General features: G+C 44.9%; 1 protein-coding gene across 6 annotated transcripts in view; it reads right to left on the bottom strand.

The window, feature by feature from the left end:
* LOC143299704 (protein kinase C delta type-like) overlaps positions 1-17,500 on the bottom strand; it is a 183,564-nt gene that overhangs the window by 54,567 nt on the left and 111,497 nt on the right. The window lies entirely within an intron of this gene.

Below are 17,500 nucleotides of genomic sequence, written 5' to 3'. Positions count from 1 at the left end.
TCCCTCTCCAGTGCACTGCTTGCACACACACACACACACACGCGCGCGCGCGCACGCACGCACGCACACACACACACACACAAGCATGCACACTCCATCGCTCTACACACGTCCAATGTCATTAACGATAGAGACGTAGTATATATAACCACTGAACTGACATGAGGGTGGCTGGCGAGAAAATTTGATTGAGGGATCTATGCGCCTATCTATATCTCAACGTTCAGTTGCTATCTGTTTGAAATCCACAATTCCTTCTTTCGGGTTTTTCGGTGCAGAAATCACACATATCAATCTTATGAAACTGAAAACAGGACAGGGACCCTTCAATATTGTTCGGACAACAGACGGGCGCAATAGCCGAGTGGTTAAAGCGTTGGGCTGTCAATCTGAGGGTCCCGGGTTCGAATCACGGTGACGGCGCCTGGTGGGTAAAGGGTGGAGATTTTTACGATCTCCCAGGTCAACATATGTGCAAACCTGCTAGTGCCTGAACCCCCTTCGTGTGTATATGCAAGCAGAAGATCAAATACGCACGTTAAAGATCCTGTAATCCATGTCAGCGTTCGGTAGGGTTATGGAAACAAGAACATACCCAGCATGCACACCCCCGAAAACGGAGTATGGCTGCCTACATGGCGGGGTAAAAACGGTCGTACACGTAAAAGCCCACTCGTGTACATACGAGTGAACGCAGAAGAAGAAGAAGAAGTTCGTACATCAATACGAAAGTGCCGGAGGAAAACAAATGCAGGTAACACACTAAACAACACTCCCGTTATTTCAAAACACCTCTGCAAAAGAGTAAAAACGGAAATCATAAAAGAGAAAACAGCCTTCAAAGACTGCAACTGGACTCCATTTCAAATTCTTCATATACTGACATTTCTTCGTTTCTTCAGAAGCACAGAACAGACTTCCAGGAAACGACAAACAGACAAGGGACTGAGGAAGTGAAACAGACCAAGGAGGGGAGGGGGGAAAAGTTTACAGCTGGTCTGCTGTGGTGCCACGTTATACCGACAGAGAGGAAGGCAGGAGCCAGAAGTGCGGTGCAGACATGCAGGCAGCTTCTGTGCCAAGAACAGAGGTAGGGGCAGGCAGGTACTGAGGGGGCACGGGACAGGTATGGCTGTCAGCTGCCTCACTCTTTCTTCGCTGTGTGGCAGGGCAGGACAGGGCAGGGCAGGGCAGGGCAGGACAGGGCAGGGCAGGGCAAGGCAGGACAGGGCAAAAGAGCATACGTAAATGTACATAATAACAATTATGAACGCCATCGTAACCCGCTACTAACTGTGTGTAGTATGGAACTGACCAATGGTGTAGTTCGGTCAACGCTGGCATTTAGTCACGTATAACTGTCAAAAAGTCAGAACCAAGCAATGCAACTGGCATCAGGTCATCAGTGGTGTCCCCATGGTCAGGGGAACTACTGCATTGCAAAAGACGAAGGAGGATGAGGAAGAGGAGGATAAGATGGAGGAGGAGGAGTAGGAGAAGGAGGAGGAGCAGAAGGAAAAGAAAGAAGAAGGAAAAGAGGGAGGGGGAGAAGAAGAAGTAGAATACGAAGGAGAACAAAGAAGGATAAAGAGTACTGCATTGCAAAAGACGAAGGAGGATGAGGAAGAGGAGGATAAGATGGAGGAGGAGGAGTAGGAGAAGGAGGAGGAGCAGAAGGAAAAGAAGGAAGAAGGAAAAGAGGGAGGGGGAGAAGAAGAAGTAGAATACGAAGGAGAACAAAGAAGGATAAAGATGAGAAGGAAGAATGAAAAGGAGGAAGAGGAGGACGAGAAGAAGACGAAGAAGAAGACGAAGGAAGAAGGAGAAGAAGAAGAAGCAGAAGCAGAAGAAGAACAAGAACAGGAACAAGATACACAAGAATGAAGACTTCGCAAATGCTGACCTGCGCATCATTTGATCCGCTGATGTGAGTTTGTACCGCTATGCAGAAAAACAGAAAAGTAATGAGAAAAACAAAACAAAAAAAACGTGACACACACACACACACACACACAAACACACACACTCACTCTCACACGCACACAAAACAACAACAAACAAACACGGACTCCATTTCAAGCCAGAAAAGCGGAAGCAGGGAGCCCATTTCAAGCTGCCTTCAGTCTTGTCAAACGAGGCGGTTTGCTGATCCATCGTGGCCAGCCATTGTGCCATTGTTTTCTCTGGCATTTCCATCCCTCCATCGCTGCCCGTTACAGACGTAACACCTTGGAAACGACACTCATAGTATGCCCACCGCGTGACATTACGTTTCCTGCTGAGCCGTTTCTTCCCTCCCCCCTCCCCCCCCCCCCATCCCCCCTCTCGCTTTTCCAACGTAAAAGGCATGCGGCTGTTGTGTTTATTTCTTTGCTTGTTTTCTTCTCTCTTTTTTTTCTTTCTAATAATAAACAACACGAACCTTGCTTATACAATAAAATCCTTCCATTCACTTCAGCCAACCCCATTCTATTATCCCCCCGCCCCCCCGCCCCGACCCTCTCTCTCTCTCTCTCTCTCTGTCTCTCTCTCTCTCTCTGTCCGATCCAAATGGATCAACGTCACCCAGCGAAACAGTGGCCTGGAAGCAGTCCTTTACTTCTTTATTAAATATGGCCGACTGTTCCTGCTGCTTTGGAGATATGCAAACCGTTCGGTTTTCTTTCCTTCCTGCCGTTAATGGACGTCACCCGAGGAAACGGACACGGGTTTAAAAGATGTTAGCCATTAAGGCGGCGGATCTGCCACTCGCTTTGTCCTTCTGTCTTCCTATTGTTGTTGCTGTTGTTCTTGCTTTTGTCGTCTGTCTTTCCGCGAAACGATGCGGCCCTTGAGAGCTTTCTTTGTGTGTTTCCTGGCACTGTGCAAAAGACATGCACCTGGTTATTACTTTCTTCCGTCTTCCTGGCACTGTGCAAAAGACACGCACCTAACAGCTTTCTTCAGTCTTTCTGGCACTGTGCACGTGACACACCTAACAGCTTTCTTCAGTCTTTCTGGCACTTGCATACACCTAACAGCTTTCTTCCTGGCACTGTGCAAAAGACATACACCTAACAGCTTTCTTCAGTCTTTCTGGCACTGTGGAAAAGACATACACCTAACAGCTTTCTTCAGTCTTTCTGGCACTGTGCAAAAGACATACACCGAACAGCTTTCTTCCTGGCACTGTGCAAAAGACATACACCTAACAGCTTTCTTCAGTCTTTCTGGCACTGTGCAAAAGACATACACCTAACAGCTTTCTTCAGTCTTTCTGGCACTGTGCAAAAGACATACATCTAACAGCTTTCTTCAGTCTTTCTGGCACTGTGGAAAAGACATACACCTAACAGCTTTCTTCAGTCTTTCTGGCACTGTGCAAAAGACATACACCTAACAGCTTTCTTCAGTCTTTCTGGCACTGTGCAAAAGACATACACCTAACAGCTTTCTTCAGTCTTTCTGGCACTGTGCAAAAGACATACATCTAACAGCTTTCTTCAGTCTTTCTGGCACTGTGCAAAAGACATACATCTAACAGCTTTCTTCAGTCTTTCTGGCACTGTGGAAAAGACATACACCTAACAGCTTTCTTCAGTCTTTCTGGCACTGTGCAAAAGACATACATCTAACAGCTTTCTTCAGTCTTTCTGGCACTGTGCAAAAGACATACATCTAACAGCTTTCTTCAGTCTTTCTGGCACTGTGCAAAAGACATACACCTAACAGCTTTCTTCAGTCTTTCTGGCACTGTGCAAAAGACATACACCTAACAGCTTTCTTCAGTCTTTCTGGCACTGTGCAAAAGACATACACCTAACAGCTTTCTTCAGTCTTTCTGGCACTGTGCAAGTGACACACCTAACAGCTTTCTTTAGTCTTTCTGGCACTGTGCAAAAGACATACACCTAACAGCTTTCTTCAGTCTTTCTGGCACTGTGCACATGACACACCTGCATCTTTATATATATATATATATGAATGAATGCCACAGTTACACACCTGGCTACGCCAGCACATGCCTTCCTCTTTCTGTCAGGCACTACGCGAATGGCCTTCACCTGAGAAAAACAACAACAAACAAAACATGTGTCACATCCTTTATCTCTGACACTATCTGCGCAAAGGAAATCCACCCGACATAGCACTGTTCTTCTTTATATTTGGCGATATATATATATATATATATATATATATATATGCAAATTCAGATGCACCCGCAATGCAAATGACCTACACTGTCAAGACACGTGTGTGCTGCCGTTAGCACTGTATAAACCAGGTACGCTTGACGAGCTTTTTTGTCTTCCTCTTTCCCTTTATTTATTTTTTTTTTTTTTAGGTGGAGGGAGAAGTGTGTGTGTGTGTGTGTGTGTGTGTGTGTGTGTGTGTGTGTGTGTGCACGTGTGTGTGCGTGTGTGTGTGTGTGTGTGTGTGTGTGTGTGTGCGTGTGTATGTGTGTGTGCACGGGGAGCATTATGCAATAACACCTGGCATCTGCTTTTGCCTTTCTTCTTGGCGTTATGCAAATGGCACGTCCTTGATATATATATATATATATATGTGTGTGTGTGTGTGTGTGTGTGTGTGTGTGTGTGTGTGTGTGAGTGTGTGTGTGTAAAGACCACAATAAAAGACACCTACCTCCTTGCAAAAACAGCGTGCATGTTATTAATTCTTCTTTGCACCACAGCAAATGACATCAATCCAGCCGCATGACTACGAACCTAGCCACCTGCCTACCTACCTACTACCTACCTACCTACCTACCAACTGTCCTCCTGGCTAGGTACGAAACGACCTTGCACCTAGCAGACACACCTGTACCTCTGCCTGCCTGCCCCCGTTCACCCTTCCCCCGCCCCTCCCCAACCAGACACCTGCCATTCCTGGCAACGAGAAAGAAAGACAGACAGACAGCACTATCACCTGACACACGCCTGACCTTTCCTTCACTCATGAACTCCTTGCTGTCGTATTTCGACCCTAAGTACCCTAGCAATGTCTTAATTAACTCACTCAGTACGGCCAGTCCTCTCTTCTCCTCTACACACACCCCTCGGATGTCCAGTGGGTGTCTGGATGACCCAACCTTTAGCTTCCGTCGTCAGAATTGTGGCATTCTTTGTCAACATTCACCTCTTCAGTATAAGAGCCTTCCGCTTGCAATATTTTGATGGTGGTAATTGGGGTGAAACGCTGTTAACGTCGTCTCTTTCGCCGTTCGTATGGAGAGAGTTAACCATTAGAAGAAAAAAAATTAAGAAAAAAAAAAACAACAACAAAGAAATGAAGGAAACAGTGATGAACGACAACCCGCAACAACTGTCTGCGTCGTGTGATAACGCCAGCAACGATGATACACCCGACATCATCATCAAGAAGAAGACGAAAATAAGAAGATAGACGAGAATGCAGAAGAAGGCGGAGGTGGAGGAGGTGGTGGGCGAAGAAGAAGAAGATAGACCAGAAAGAAGAAGAAGAAGAAGAAGAAGAAGAAGAAGATGATGATGATGATGATGATGATGATGAAGGAGAGGAGGAGGAGAAGAAGAAGAAGAAGAAGAAGAAGAAGAAGAAGATGATGATGATGATGATGATGATGGTGATGATGATGATAATGAAGGAGAGGAAAAGGAAGAACAAGAACAAGAAGATGATGGTGATGATGATGATGATGATGATGAAGAAGAAGATGAAGGTAGATGAAGAAAGAAGAAGAAGAAGAAGGAGGAGGAGAAGAAGAAAGACGGGGAATCAAAAGAAGAGGAAAAAGAAAACCGCCGATAAAACAGCAGCAGTAGAAGAACGAAGAACGAAGAAGAAACCAAGAAACAAGAAACAACACTGCCTTTGTTGTTCTCAACCAACACGCTCCCCAACCCCACCCCACCCCAACCCACTATTTCTTTCTTCTTCTTTTTTTTTTTTTTTTTTAAAGCCCAATCTGGCGCGGGGGGAAACTGGTCTCCATTAGAATACCATTACAGAAGAAACTAGCGGGGCTGGAAAAGGAGAGGGGGGAGAGTTGGGGGGTGGGGGGGATGAGGGATGAGGAAAAAAAAAAAACAACACGAGAGGGGTAAAGAAGGAAATAGTCTGAATAGAAGTAAAGGGAAAGAAAGGGAAAAAGAGCAGAGGGTGGAGACTGGAGAGGGGAGGGGGGAGGGGACGGGGGGGCTGGGGGGCAGGGGGAGGGGTATGGCGGGTAGGGTGGTGGGGGGGGGCTGGGTGGGTGGGGGTGGGGGGCTAGAACAAATTTCATCAGCAAGACGTAAAGAGGAGGAGGAAAAAAAAACAAACAAACAAAAAACAAAACAAAACGCAGACAATACAATTACAAGCATGGAATGGAGAGAGGAAAAGGGAAGAAAATGCACGTGTTTCAACAAAGTGATGGCTAGTCTGTGATATAAAAACAAAAGAAAAAGAAAGAAAAAGAAAGACAGACAGACGGACAGACAAAAGGGCGAACGAACGAACGAACTAAAGAAAGGAATGACAGAAACAGGTTAAGACTTTGAACAGAAAAGGAAAAATAACAGGGAATGAATGAATGAAAAATGACAGACAATGAAATTAATTTATCAGAAACTAAACAACACCCTCCCCCCCCCCAAAAAAAAAACAACACTAATAACCCCCAAACATAAGAACTAAAACAGAACAGAAATCACCAACCAAAACAAAAAGACAAAGAATTAATTAATCAATCTTATTTACTCAAGGTAACAGAATAAGCTTTTTTTTCTTCTTCTTTTTTCGATCCGGCGCCAGAAAAGGAGGAGGAAAACGGAGGAAGAAGGAAAAAAAAAAAAAAGAATCGCAAAGAGCCAGACAGAAAAGAAAAGGAAAAAAAAAAGGAACGAAAACAACACAAACATCAGAAAGCATTGACAACGGATGAACAAACGGACAAAGCGAACAGACTCAGCAGTTGAACAGAGCGGACAAAGAAACAAAGAAGGTACATAAATCATGGACGGAAGAATACGATACTCCACTCCCACCCTCCCCCTTTTTATTTTTTTTTTATTTTTTTATTTTTTACTGCAATACGTCTACATTAACAAACAAACAACTCGCCCTAGAGTTGAACTCTTCATGCACCACGTAATATTTTCAATGAAAACTACCCGTTTTATATACAGAGAATAATTAGTTCTGCTTACTTGTCGCGCTATTAGCACGCTAAGTTGGAGAAAAAAAAAAAGAAAAAAAAGATCAACAACCACCACACGCAGGTATACACGAGAGGCAGACACAGAGAGAGAGAGGAGGAGGGAGAGAGAAAGAGAGGAAAATTAAAAAAAAAAAAAAAAGCGAGAGTCAATTCACAACATCAACGTCAAAATTGCATAAGCATGTGCAAACATAACATAGAACGTATGTACAATACAATATCGCGATAGATGAATAACAACGAGGACAATAGGGTAGGGGCGTGGTGGAGAGCGGAAGGAAGAATGGACAAGAGGAAGAGTAAAGAAGGCAGGGGAGGCTGACAACAGACAGATATAGTGACAGTGACAGTGGAGAGACATAGAGACTGACAGGGGAGGAGAGAGGCGTATATATATTGACAATCTATACATGATTTTTTGTTTATAATTGATATGTGTCACATAATCACATGTTTTTCAATAAATGTGCACGATATATGTTTTTAAAGTTAGGGATGCTTTTTACAGTGTTTACATTGAGGCAGGATAATAATTCATTCCATAAACAGCCCCCTGAATAAGACAGACTAGATTTAAAAAGATCGATCCTTGGAAGCGGTACCATAACTTTATGAAGATGACGATGAGTGTTGATTACAAATTTATTCTTCAGCGAGGGGGGAGCAAATCCAGACATGATTTTGAACATAAATAGACCTTTGTTAAATAGAAGTTTTGTTTTCAGTGGGAGGATATCGAGAGCTTTATAATCAGATACAGTCAATGATGAAGATTTTAAAAGAATCAATTTTACAGCTCTTCTATGCAGACTCAATAGAGGTTTTATAATACTGTCACTCGCCGAATCCCACACTGTCGAAGCATAGTTAATGTGTGATTCTATATAAGTACTGACAAATAGTTTTCGGCAGTGAAGATCCAAAAAGTGTTTGATTCTAGACAGTTGATAGATATTTTTTGATACCTGTTTGCATAACAGAGAAATATGATGTGACCATGACAAATTATTATCGATAGTGATGCCAAGGATTTTATGGTGGTCAACTTCTTCAATCTTGTCACCTTTGATGAAAATAGGCGAACAGTTTATGGATATATTTTGACGTTTTTGTCTTGTTGTGATTATTAGGAATTTTGTTTTTTTAGGATGGAGACACATGTGGTTTAGTTCGGACCATTCAATCAATCGGTCAATACTTTCCTGAAGAGAAAGAGATACGATACATAGGTTAGTATGACTAGTATGAATGGTGAAAAAGAAAGAGAGAGAGAGAGGAGGGTAAAGAGAGAGAGAGAGGTGGGGAGAGAAAGAGACAGAGACAGACAGACAGAGCCAAAAAATGTTTTAATTGTCAGGCCTCTGGCCCATAACAACAGAAGCCACAAAAATACATTGGCAGACAGAGATACATGGAGAGAGAGAGAGAGAGAGAGAGAGAGAGAGAGAGAGAGAGAGAGAGAGAGAGAGAGAGAGAGAGAAACAAACAGACGGACAAACAGATACAAATATATATACACATAGACAGACAGCCAGCGGCAGAAACATAGACACACAGAGGAAGGGCTCTCAAGAGATACAGACAGAAAGACACAGACAGACAGACAGACAGACAAACACAGAGAAACAGAGACGAACAACAAACACAGACACAGAGAAACTTTTAAAACAGATCGACAGGCAAGCAGACAGGAAGGCAAACGAAGAGAGAGAGTGAGAGAGAGAGAGAGGGGAGGAAAAACAGTTCAACGTGACTACACACACACACACCACACACATCCATCCATCTGTCCATTCACCCTGGTCCCAGACCCAAGCCAACACAATACCACACAGCTGACCTGAGTCCCACAGCACATAATCATTGCGTCGCCTGGGCGTGGAACTGTCGCCGGCGACAGTATGTGCGGGCCGGCCCTCACGGTAATACTATTGTCGCGCTTCGGCACAAATTGTCGCCGGCAACAATATGTTATGCCGTGAGTGTTACTACAAACAACAACAACAACAAATTGTCGGCAACAGTGAGTGTGTGTGTTGTGTGTTGTGTGTGTGTGTGTGTGTGTGTGTGTGTGTGTGTGTGCGCGCGCGCGCGCGTGCGTGCGTGCGTGCTTGTATGCGTGTGCGTGCACGTGTGTGTTTGCGTGCATGTATGTGTGTGTGTGTGTGTGTGTGTGTGTGTGTGTGTGTGTGTGTGTGCGTGCCTCTGTGTTTGTGTGTGTGTGTGCGTATGTGTGTGTGCGTGTGGGTGGGTGCGCGCGCGCGTGTGTGTGTGTGTGTGTGTGCGTGTGTGTGTGTGTGTGTGCCACTACACAACACAGCACAGACGAACAGCAGACGGGATGGCAGGGTCAGTGGCGACAACAGGATTCCGCCAATACATCATCACTCACAATGCAATCCTCTGTCTGCCATATATACACGTATATCTATTACTTACCTACCCCCCCCCCCCTTCGCTCCTCCCCCCCCCCTCCCGATGGGGAAGAGACTGGTAGAAGATAGAAAGACAGCGACACGGAGAGAGACAGAGATAGAGAGAGAGAGAGTCAAGAGAAAGGGAGGGGGAGAGAGAGAGAGAGCTAGAGAGAGAGCGCGGCTTGCGAGTGAGAGGAGAGAGAGAAGAGGGGGAAGAGAGAGAGGGGGGGAGGGCGGAGGGGGTGTGCGATAGAGAGGAGTAAGAAAAGGAGACAGACAGACAGAGAATTTTTGGCAGTCAGACAGACTGAACAAAAGTAGGTCGACAGAGTTTGGTTAGTTACGCCACATCAACCACGATGATAGCCACATGGCGATTACCTGTAACAGAAGCCAATTAAAACAAAACAACAAAAAAACAACAAAACGCACTGGATGTAAAAAAAAAAAAAAGCACACCAGTGCTTATCTATTATCCTCGAAATAAAGAATTTGTCTTGTCTTCTCTCTCTCTCTCTCTCTCTCTCTCTCTCTCTCTCTCTCTCTCTCTCTCTCTCGAGAGAGAGAGAGAGAGAGAGAGAGAGAGAGAGAGAGAGAGAGAGAGAGAGATTGTGTATGTGTGATCAGTAGCATAACTATTATCGTCATCGTTTCACATGTCATGTTCACACATACGCCTTCGTCATAAAACTATAAACTAAGAGACAAAAATGTCTCGATGAAGGAGATACAGATAAGTGTTTAGCCAGACAGACAGACAGATGGAAGAAAGATATGTAGACATGTAGATATATAGCCACACACACACACACACACACACACACACACACACACACACACACACACACACACAGAACGTCCATCTTTAATAAAAAAATATAAAAAAATGTTTGTCCATCTCTTTCACAAAGAGACAGAGAAAGAAGAGAGAGTGAGAGACACAGAGGGAGAGAGAGAGATATATATAGACACAGACAGACAGACAGACAGAGATAAGCAGGCAGAGAGAGATATGCAGACAGACAGACAGAGAGACAGAGGCAGAAAGAGAAAAAGACAGACAGACAGAATCAGGCAGCGACAAAAACAGAGACCTAGGGAGGAAAACACTCTCTCTTTTCAGACAAAGACACAAACACTGATATACAGACATAGAGACACAGAGACTGACAGACAGACAGACAGACTGCGAAAAGATGAACGCGATCGTGGTCTGTTGTGTATGTGAACAGAGGACAAGGATCGTGATGTTTTATTTATTATTTTTTGAGAAAAAAAACAACAAAAAACAAAAACCAAAAAACACGTCAACTTCGGTTTACCTTGTGATATGCCATTTAAAACAAGGGTCTGTTTTGTTGCGAAGGGGGAAAAAAATTTTCCACAGCGTTCTTTAACCAGAACAAGGAACGCGTTATAAAATTAGATTTTTTTAAAACTTTTTTTTTTTCCTTTCTGTGTCCAATTCTTGCACAGATACGGAACGAACGACTCGTTTATTCGGCGAAATATAATCATAATGATTATTTCTAGAATGACAAAAAAACCAAAACAACAACAAAAACAACATCAGCAGCAATTACAACAACGTTCAAAACACGTTTGGTTTGTTGTTCTATTGTTATCAAGGAAGAATACGATTCCTTTAAAAATATATATATATATAATCAGAAAGTATGCTGATTATTAGAAAGAACAATACTATTCAGAAGGAATAATATTCTTCCGAAAGAATACTGTTTCTTTAAAAAAAAATATTTAAAAAAAAATCAGAAAAAATGCTATTCTTTTGAAAGAATAATATCATATTTAAAGAATGCAGTTAAAAAGCCACACAAAAAAAGAACAAACAAAAATTAAATATTTAATTAATTAATTAAAATAAACAATAATATTATTCAGAAAGAATACTGTTCTTTAAAAAAAAAAGAAGGGGGTGGGGTGGGGGGGGGGGGGGGTCTATGAAGAAGGACGTTACCAGTCTCAAAAGTCGTGGTTAAGCATATCCCACCCCCCCTCCCCCTATCCTCTCTCTATCCCCCACCCCCCTCCCCTCCCCTCCCCTCCCTCCGCATCACCCATACCTCCTCTTCCGTCATACGTTTTCTTCCCCCCCCCCCCCACAACTCCCCACTCTTCCCTCTCGATACCAAGCCCCTGTGACCCCATCTCCCGCTTCACACCCCCCCCCTCACCCCCCGGCCCCCCTTCACCTTTCACCCCCTCCACACCCAAACTCTTTCCTCTCACCAGCCAAGATCATGAATAAATCATTTCCCTACAATAAAACCTGTGTCAGTAATTACACATTCCACCTCTACCCCCCCCCCTCCCCCTCACCCCCCATACACACACACCCCCACAAAAAGAGAGAAAAAAGCGACAAAAAAACAACAACAAAACCACTGGCCAGTTTCCTCCATAACTACATAACTACAAATCGGGAGGGAAAAAAAGAAAAAGAAGGAAATGTGGGTGGTAGGGGTAAGGAGGGGGAGGGGGGGAGAAGGTTTCCGGATGGGGAGGAGCAGGGGATGTTTCGAGGGGGGGGGGGGGGTGGGGGGTGGATCGACGGACATTTTTAATCATATCTTCTTCTTATATTCTTTCTGTTGTTGTTGTTTTTTGCTGTTTTTTTTTTTTTGGGGGGGGGTTAATTTCTTCATTTCTACGAGAGAAAACATGTCGCTCGTCTATGGACGGAAATGCATTATCTTAGCATCTTGCTTTCCCGTTCCAAGGAGGAGGGGTGAGGGAGGGGGGTTTAGGGGAGGGGGGTGGGCACCCTCGCTCTCTCATTAAAGAGCATGTCAAGTTTGACGTCTCTCGAACAAATGCAATTTCTTTCATTTATTATTATTATTATTATCATCATTACTATTATTATTGTTGTTGTTGTTGTTATTGGAAAGTCAATGCGACTGCCGTAAACAGGCCCCTTTTAATTCATCACATGTGTCCATCTGACGAACAACAACAAGAAGAATTCGTCACACAACACTCCCCCCCCCTATCCCCCCCTCCACACACATAATTACATATACGTCAAGAGAGAAATCGGAATAATTCTACTGACAATGTTAGGATTTATGTGTGTGTGTGTGTGTGTGTGTGTGTGTGTGTGTGTGTGTGTGTGTGTGTGTGCGCGCGCGCGCGCACGTGTGTGTGTGCGTACATGTGTGTGTGTATGTGTGTGTGTGCGCGCGCGCGTGCATGCGTGCGTGCGTGTGGTTTCGTCACACATCTTCAGCTGCAGACAGCCAAAAGCCAAAGGGCAAGAACTTGCCTCTCTCGTTCACTCACTCACCACTGCTGTCGATGGTAAAACTTTCGAAAGGACCTAAAAAAAATAATAAAACCACCCCAAAAAAACCCCTTCAATCTCAGCACTGAACAGATTTTAACAATCAACGTATCAGTAACTCATTCGTTCAGTTAATACAATAAACAGATCGATGATCAGTCCAGTAAATCAATCAACGTGGTTTTTTGTGTTTTTTTTCCAAAACACGTTTCACCAATCAACGAATCAATCTATGATTGATTTCCTCTTCTCTGCAAAAAAAAAACACTATATTTGAAAAGAATCCATTGTTCGTTAAAGGGGATGGAACGGGTAATGATTTGATAGCCATGTATATTTCGTGCTGGGTATGGGGGAGGGACCGAGGATGTCGTGTTGTAGATTTAATGTCACGTCAACAACGACAACGACTGTTCTCTCTCAACTGTGACTTCCTTTTCTTTTTCCTTGTTGCTGTTGTCATGTAAAGATCGTTGAAAATGTAGGAAATCCTGTGAGCAAATTTTGCCAGACACTCACACGTACGCACGCACACACACACACACACACACACGTACCCCCCCCCCCTCACCCCCTCACGTAACCTTCCCCCATCCCCCCACTCCCCTCCACACACGTACCCTTCCCCGCCCCCTCCCCACCCCCCCCAACACAAATACACACACGTACACACACACACACACACACACACACACACGTATACACATCATGCTCCCGAACTGAAGTCTCAGCTGACTAGTAAGGGGTCACGTCAGTGCACTGAAAATTGTCAGTCATAGTCAGTCACCACCACCCACCACCCACCACTACACCCCGGCAAAATAAACTCCTCCCCCAAAAAAGAGGATGGAATGAGAATCCAACACCACTCCCCACCCCCCGACCCCACACATACCCCCCCCCCCCCTACCCCCCCCTGCACACACACACATCCGTTTTCTGACCAGTCGCTTCTTCTGCTGCCCTTCCTTCTTACCCGGTTCACACACACACACACACACACACACACACACAAAAGTTAACTAGGACCATGGCACTTATTGGGAACTTGCACATTTTTCTTCTTTCAGAATGCAGGTGGGGGGGGCATGGATGGTCTGTGAACTGAAATGATGCTGACTTTTTCAGAGTCAACACGACGGCGCGGCGTGTGCAGCCGAGTGTAGTAACTCCGCCGGCGCCGCACAGCCAGATGCGCACGTGCAACTTGCATTTCGTTTAGAAACCATTTCATTTACTCTATCTGTTTGCGGGTTGAAACTTGACATCGATTTTACCTTCTTTTTTTTTTAAAAAAAAGCATTTCTCAAGCTGAAGAAATAAACACACACAACACGCGGTGAATGAAGGAAGGACAAAGAAATGAGTGAAGAGAGATAGAGAGAGACAGAGACAGAGACAGAGACAGACCGACAGCCGTGAGAGACACAAGAGCAAGACAGAGACAGAGAGGGGGGGGGGAGTGAGAGAGAACTAGAGACAGAGGGAGACATAGAGAGAGAGAGAGAGACAGAGACAGACAGAGGGAGAGGAGTGAGAGAGAGAGAGAAAGAGACAGAGGAGGGGAGGAGGAGTGAGAGAGAACTAGAGAGAGAGGGAGACATAGAGAGAGAGAGAGACTGAGAGAGAAACAGAGGGAGAGGAGTGAGAGAGAGAGACAGAGGGAGAGGAGTGAGAGAGAGAGAGAGAGAGAGAAAGAGGGAGAGAAAGAGGGAGAGACAGACAGAGGGGGGAGGAGGAGTGAGAGAGAACTAGAGATAGAGGGAGACATACAGAGAGAGACAGAGACAGAGGGAGAGGAGTGAGAGAGAGAGAGAGAGAGACAGACAGAGGGGGGGAGTAAGAGAGAACTAGAGAGAGAGGGAGACATAGAGAGAGAGACAGAGACTGAGAGAGAGACAGAGGGAGAGGAGTGAGAGAGAGAGAGAGAGACAGAGACAGACAGACGGACGGACAGACAGAGAAAAGAGACAGAGAGACAAGACACTGCTGCCCTTCTTCAGACCTTGACGAACGCAATCGTAATCCAGTGACACACATGACAAAGCGAGTGTCTGAACTGGAATGAACTTCTACAACGGATGTTCAAAGATTCTTTCATTACAACCCGGACATCAATGCCGCCCGTGAATTATCTGTCACTGTTTGCGAATGCAGAGCCCCCTCCCCGGGGCAAAAATTCTCGTTACATTATATAAGCAGCGCCTGGCGCTAAGCGTTGAATGATGTCCCTGAATCACGCAATATTCTGGAGGAAGATCAAACACCACAGAGTAGAGTTTAGTTTTTAATCTTCCGCTTGTGTTTACATTCAAACAGGGCCTACCCGCTCACCACTGAATAAATAACCTCACTAAATATGTTTGCCGATCCTCTCATCTTACGTAGTGCAACGATGCCGGATTTTTTTTTTTTTTTTAATTTTTTTTTTAACTGAACTTGACTTTCGCGAATGAATGTATGTCTCTGCAGAAGTGCACACAATAACCTCACAGGCTGGAATGAGTTTAAAAATGTACAGGAGAAACACACACACACCGTCACACACACAAACGCGCGCGCGCACACACAGACACAGACACACACAGAGACAAATGGAGTGTTCTTCGCCGGCCGTTTCTTGATCAACTGCTTTCGCTGCTCTCTCCATGCAAACAGATTTTCTGCTCTTTTGTTTTTTTTATCCCCCCCCCCCCCAACCCCCGCCCCCCAATTCCTTATTTTCTTCATCTATAACTTCTCTTTTTATTCCAGATCCCGAACAGTGTTCAAAGGATCACATCACTGGTCAGTGGAAAAGCTGCTGCTTGGGTTGGAAGGACTGGCTGGCTGACTGGGTGAAACTGTTCACACACACCTTAGTGAAAGGCTCAAGAACCGCTGTTTGTACTGATGTCTGTCCGTCTGTCTCTCTGTCTACCCGGTCGTCGTCGTGTGTGTGTGTGTGTGTGTGTGTGTGTGTGTGTGATCAAGTCGTTCGCCGGCAGAAATTCAAACCCGATTCAATAATATTTTGATCGTTTTACTCTTTAATTGCTTATCAGTAGCCCAGCCTTTTATTCTTTGCTCCACGCATGTTATTATTATTATCATTATTATTAATGATGATGATGATATGACGATGACGATGATGACGATGACGATGATGATGACGATAATGATGATGAGTGGCAGATTCCTCTAGATCATCTACTACACTGAAATCAGAACTCAGAGTGCTTACAACTCAGCTTTTATTCTAAGCTCCAGGCAAACTATTATTATTATTATTGATGATGATGATGATGATGATGATGATGATGATGGCAAATTCCTCGAATCTGAAGACCATTGCCGAGAAGGTTGGTCCTTGGCGACACGCCCTCTAGAGATTGCAGAGTTGTGGCTACATGGTACTACGATCAATCAGTATGTATCACTGCAGACAAGGCCACAACAATGGACACGTACTATGCCAACACAGCCAGTTCAGTTCACCTTCGCGCTGCCGCTCACCATGGAAAGCACACTTCATCATCAGGCCGAGAGCAGGTAGCCATTTTCAGGCTCAGGACAGGCCACAACCGCCTGAAAACACACCACCTGTACACGAAACTCCGTATCGGCGACACGGCAGAGCAGTGCCCCTGCAGAACAGGCAGCCAGACAACAGAACAGGCAGCCAGACAACAGAACATCTGCTGCAGTCCTGCCCGCCGCTCCATCAAGCGCTCCAAGAGAAAACCAGGCCCGACCCAATCCCAGCGGCCCGGAAGCTGACTGGAGGACCTGCAACGGACTGCCGCCTTTGTCGAGGAGACGGGGGGGGTGGGGGGGGGGGATCCATCTGATAAATGACGAACGAGACAACATCATCATCAGGCCGTACTCCGTCTGTAGTTCAGCTGACTCGGTTCAAGACGCGATGCCGGGAGAAACACGAGCGAACTGACGCTTCCGACAGGAAAACAACTATACCCGGCTACCACTGCCATTTAGAAGTCAAAACTTCAGCTTCTGATAACAAGAGTAATTTCAGACAGGATAACAAATAACTATACCTACCACTGTGCCTGATAACAGAGTTCGCTCACTCAACTGATCCCCGCCCAAGTCTCCGGATGCCTTTTAAGAACTTGCAAACAAAAAAAACAACAACAACAACAAAAACACCACCAAGAACGACAAAATCTACATGTTACTTCCACTGAGTCTTTCGTGTTTATTTGTGTGTGTGTTTTTTTGTTGTTGTTGTTGGTGGTGGCGGTGGTGGTGGTGGTGGTGGTGTTTTTTTGTTTTTGTTTGTTTGGGGGTTTTTGTTTGTTAATAAAGGTTTCATTTTTTAAGGTAAGAACAAACACTGATGAACAGAACGCACAACACACACACCGTGACGCAAACACAGAAAGGGGGAGAGAGAGAAAACAAAAAAAGACAAAAAAAGACACACACACACACACACACACACACACACACACACACACACAGAGGAAGAGAGAAAAAGAAAGAGAGACAGACAGACAAACAGACAGATAGACAGAAAGAAAGAAAGAGAGAGAGAGAGAGAGAGAGAAAGAGCGAGCAGAGACACGGCAGAGACACACTCAGTCCCACAAAACTATACATCCCACCAAC

Source organism: Babylonia areolata, chromosome 25, assembly GCF_041734735.1.
Source record: "Babylonia areolata isolate BAREFJ2019XMU chromosome 25, ASM4173473v1, whole genome shotgun sequence".
Taxonomy (NCBI): domain Eukaryota; kingdom Metazoa; phylum Mollusca; class Gastropoda; order Neogastropoda; family Buccinidae; genus Babylonia; species Babylonia areolata.
This window is presented reverse-complemented; position numbering and strand designations above follow the sequence as displayed.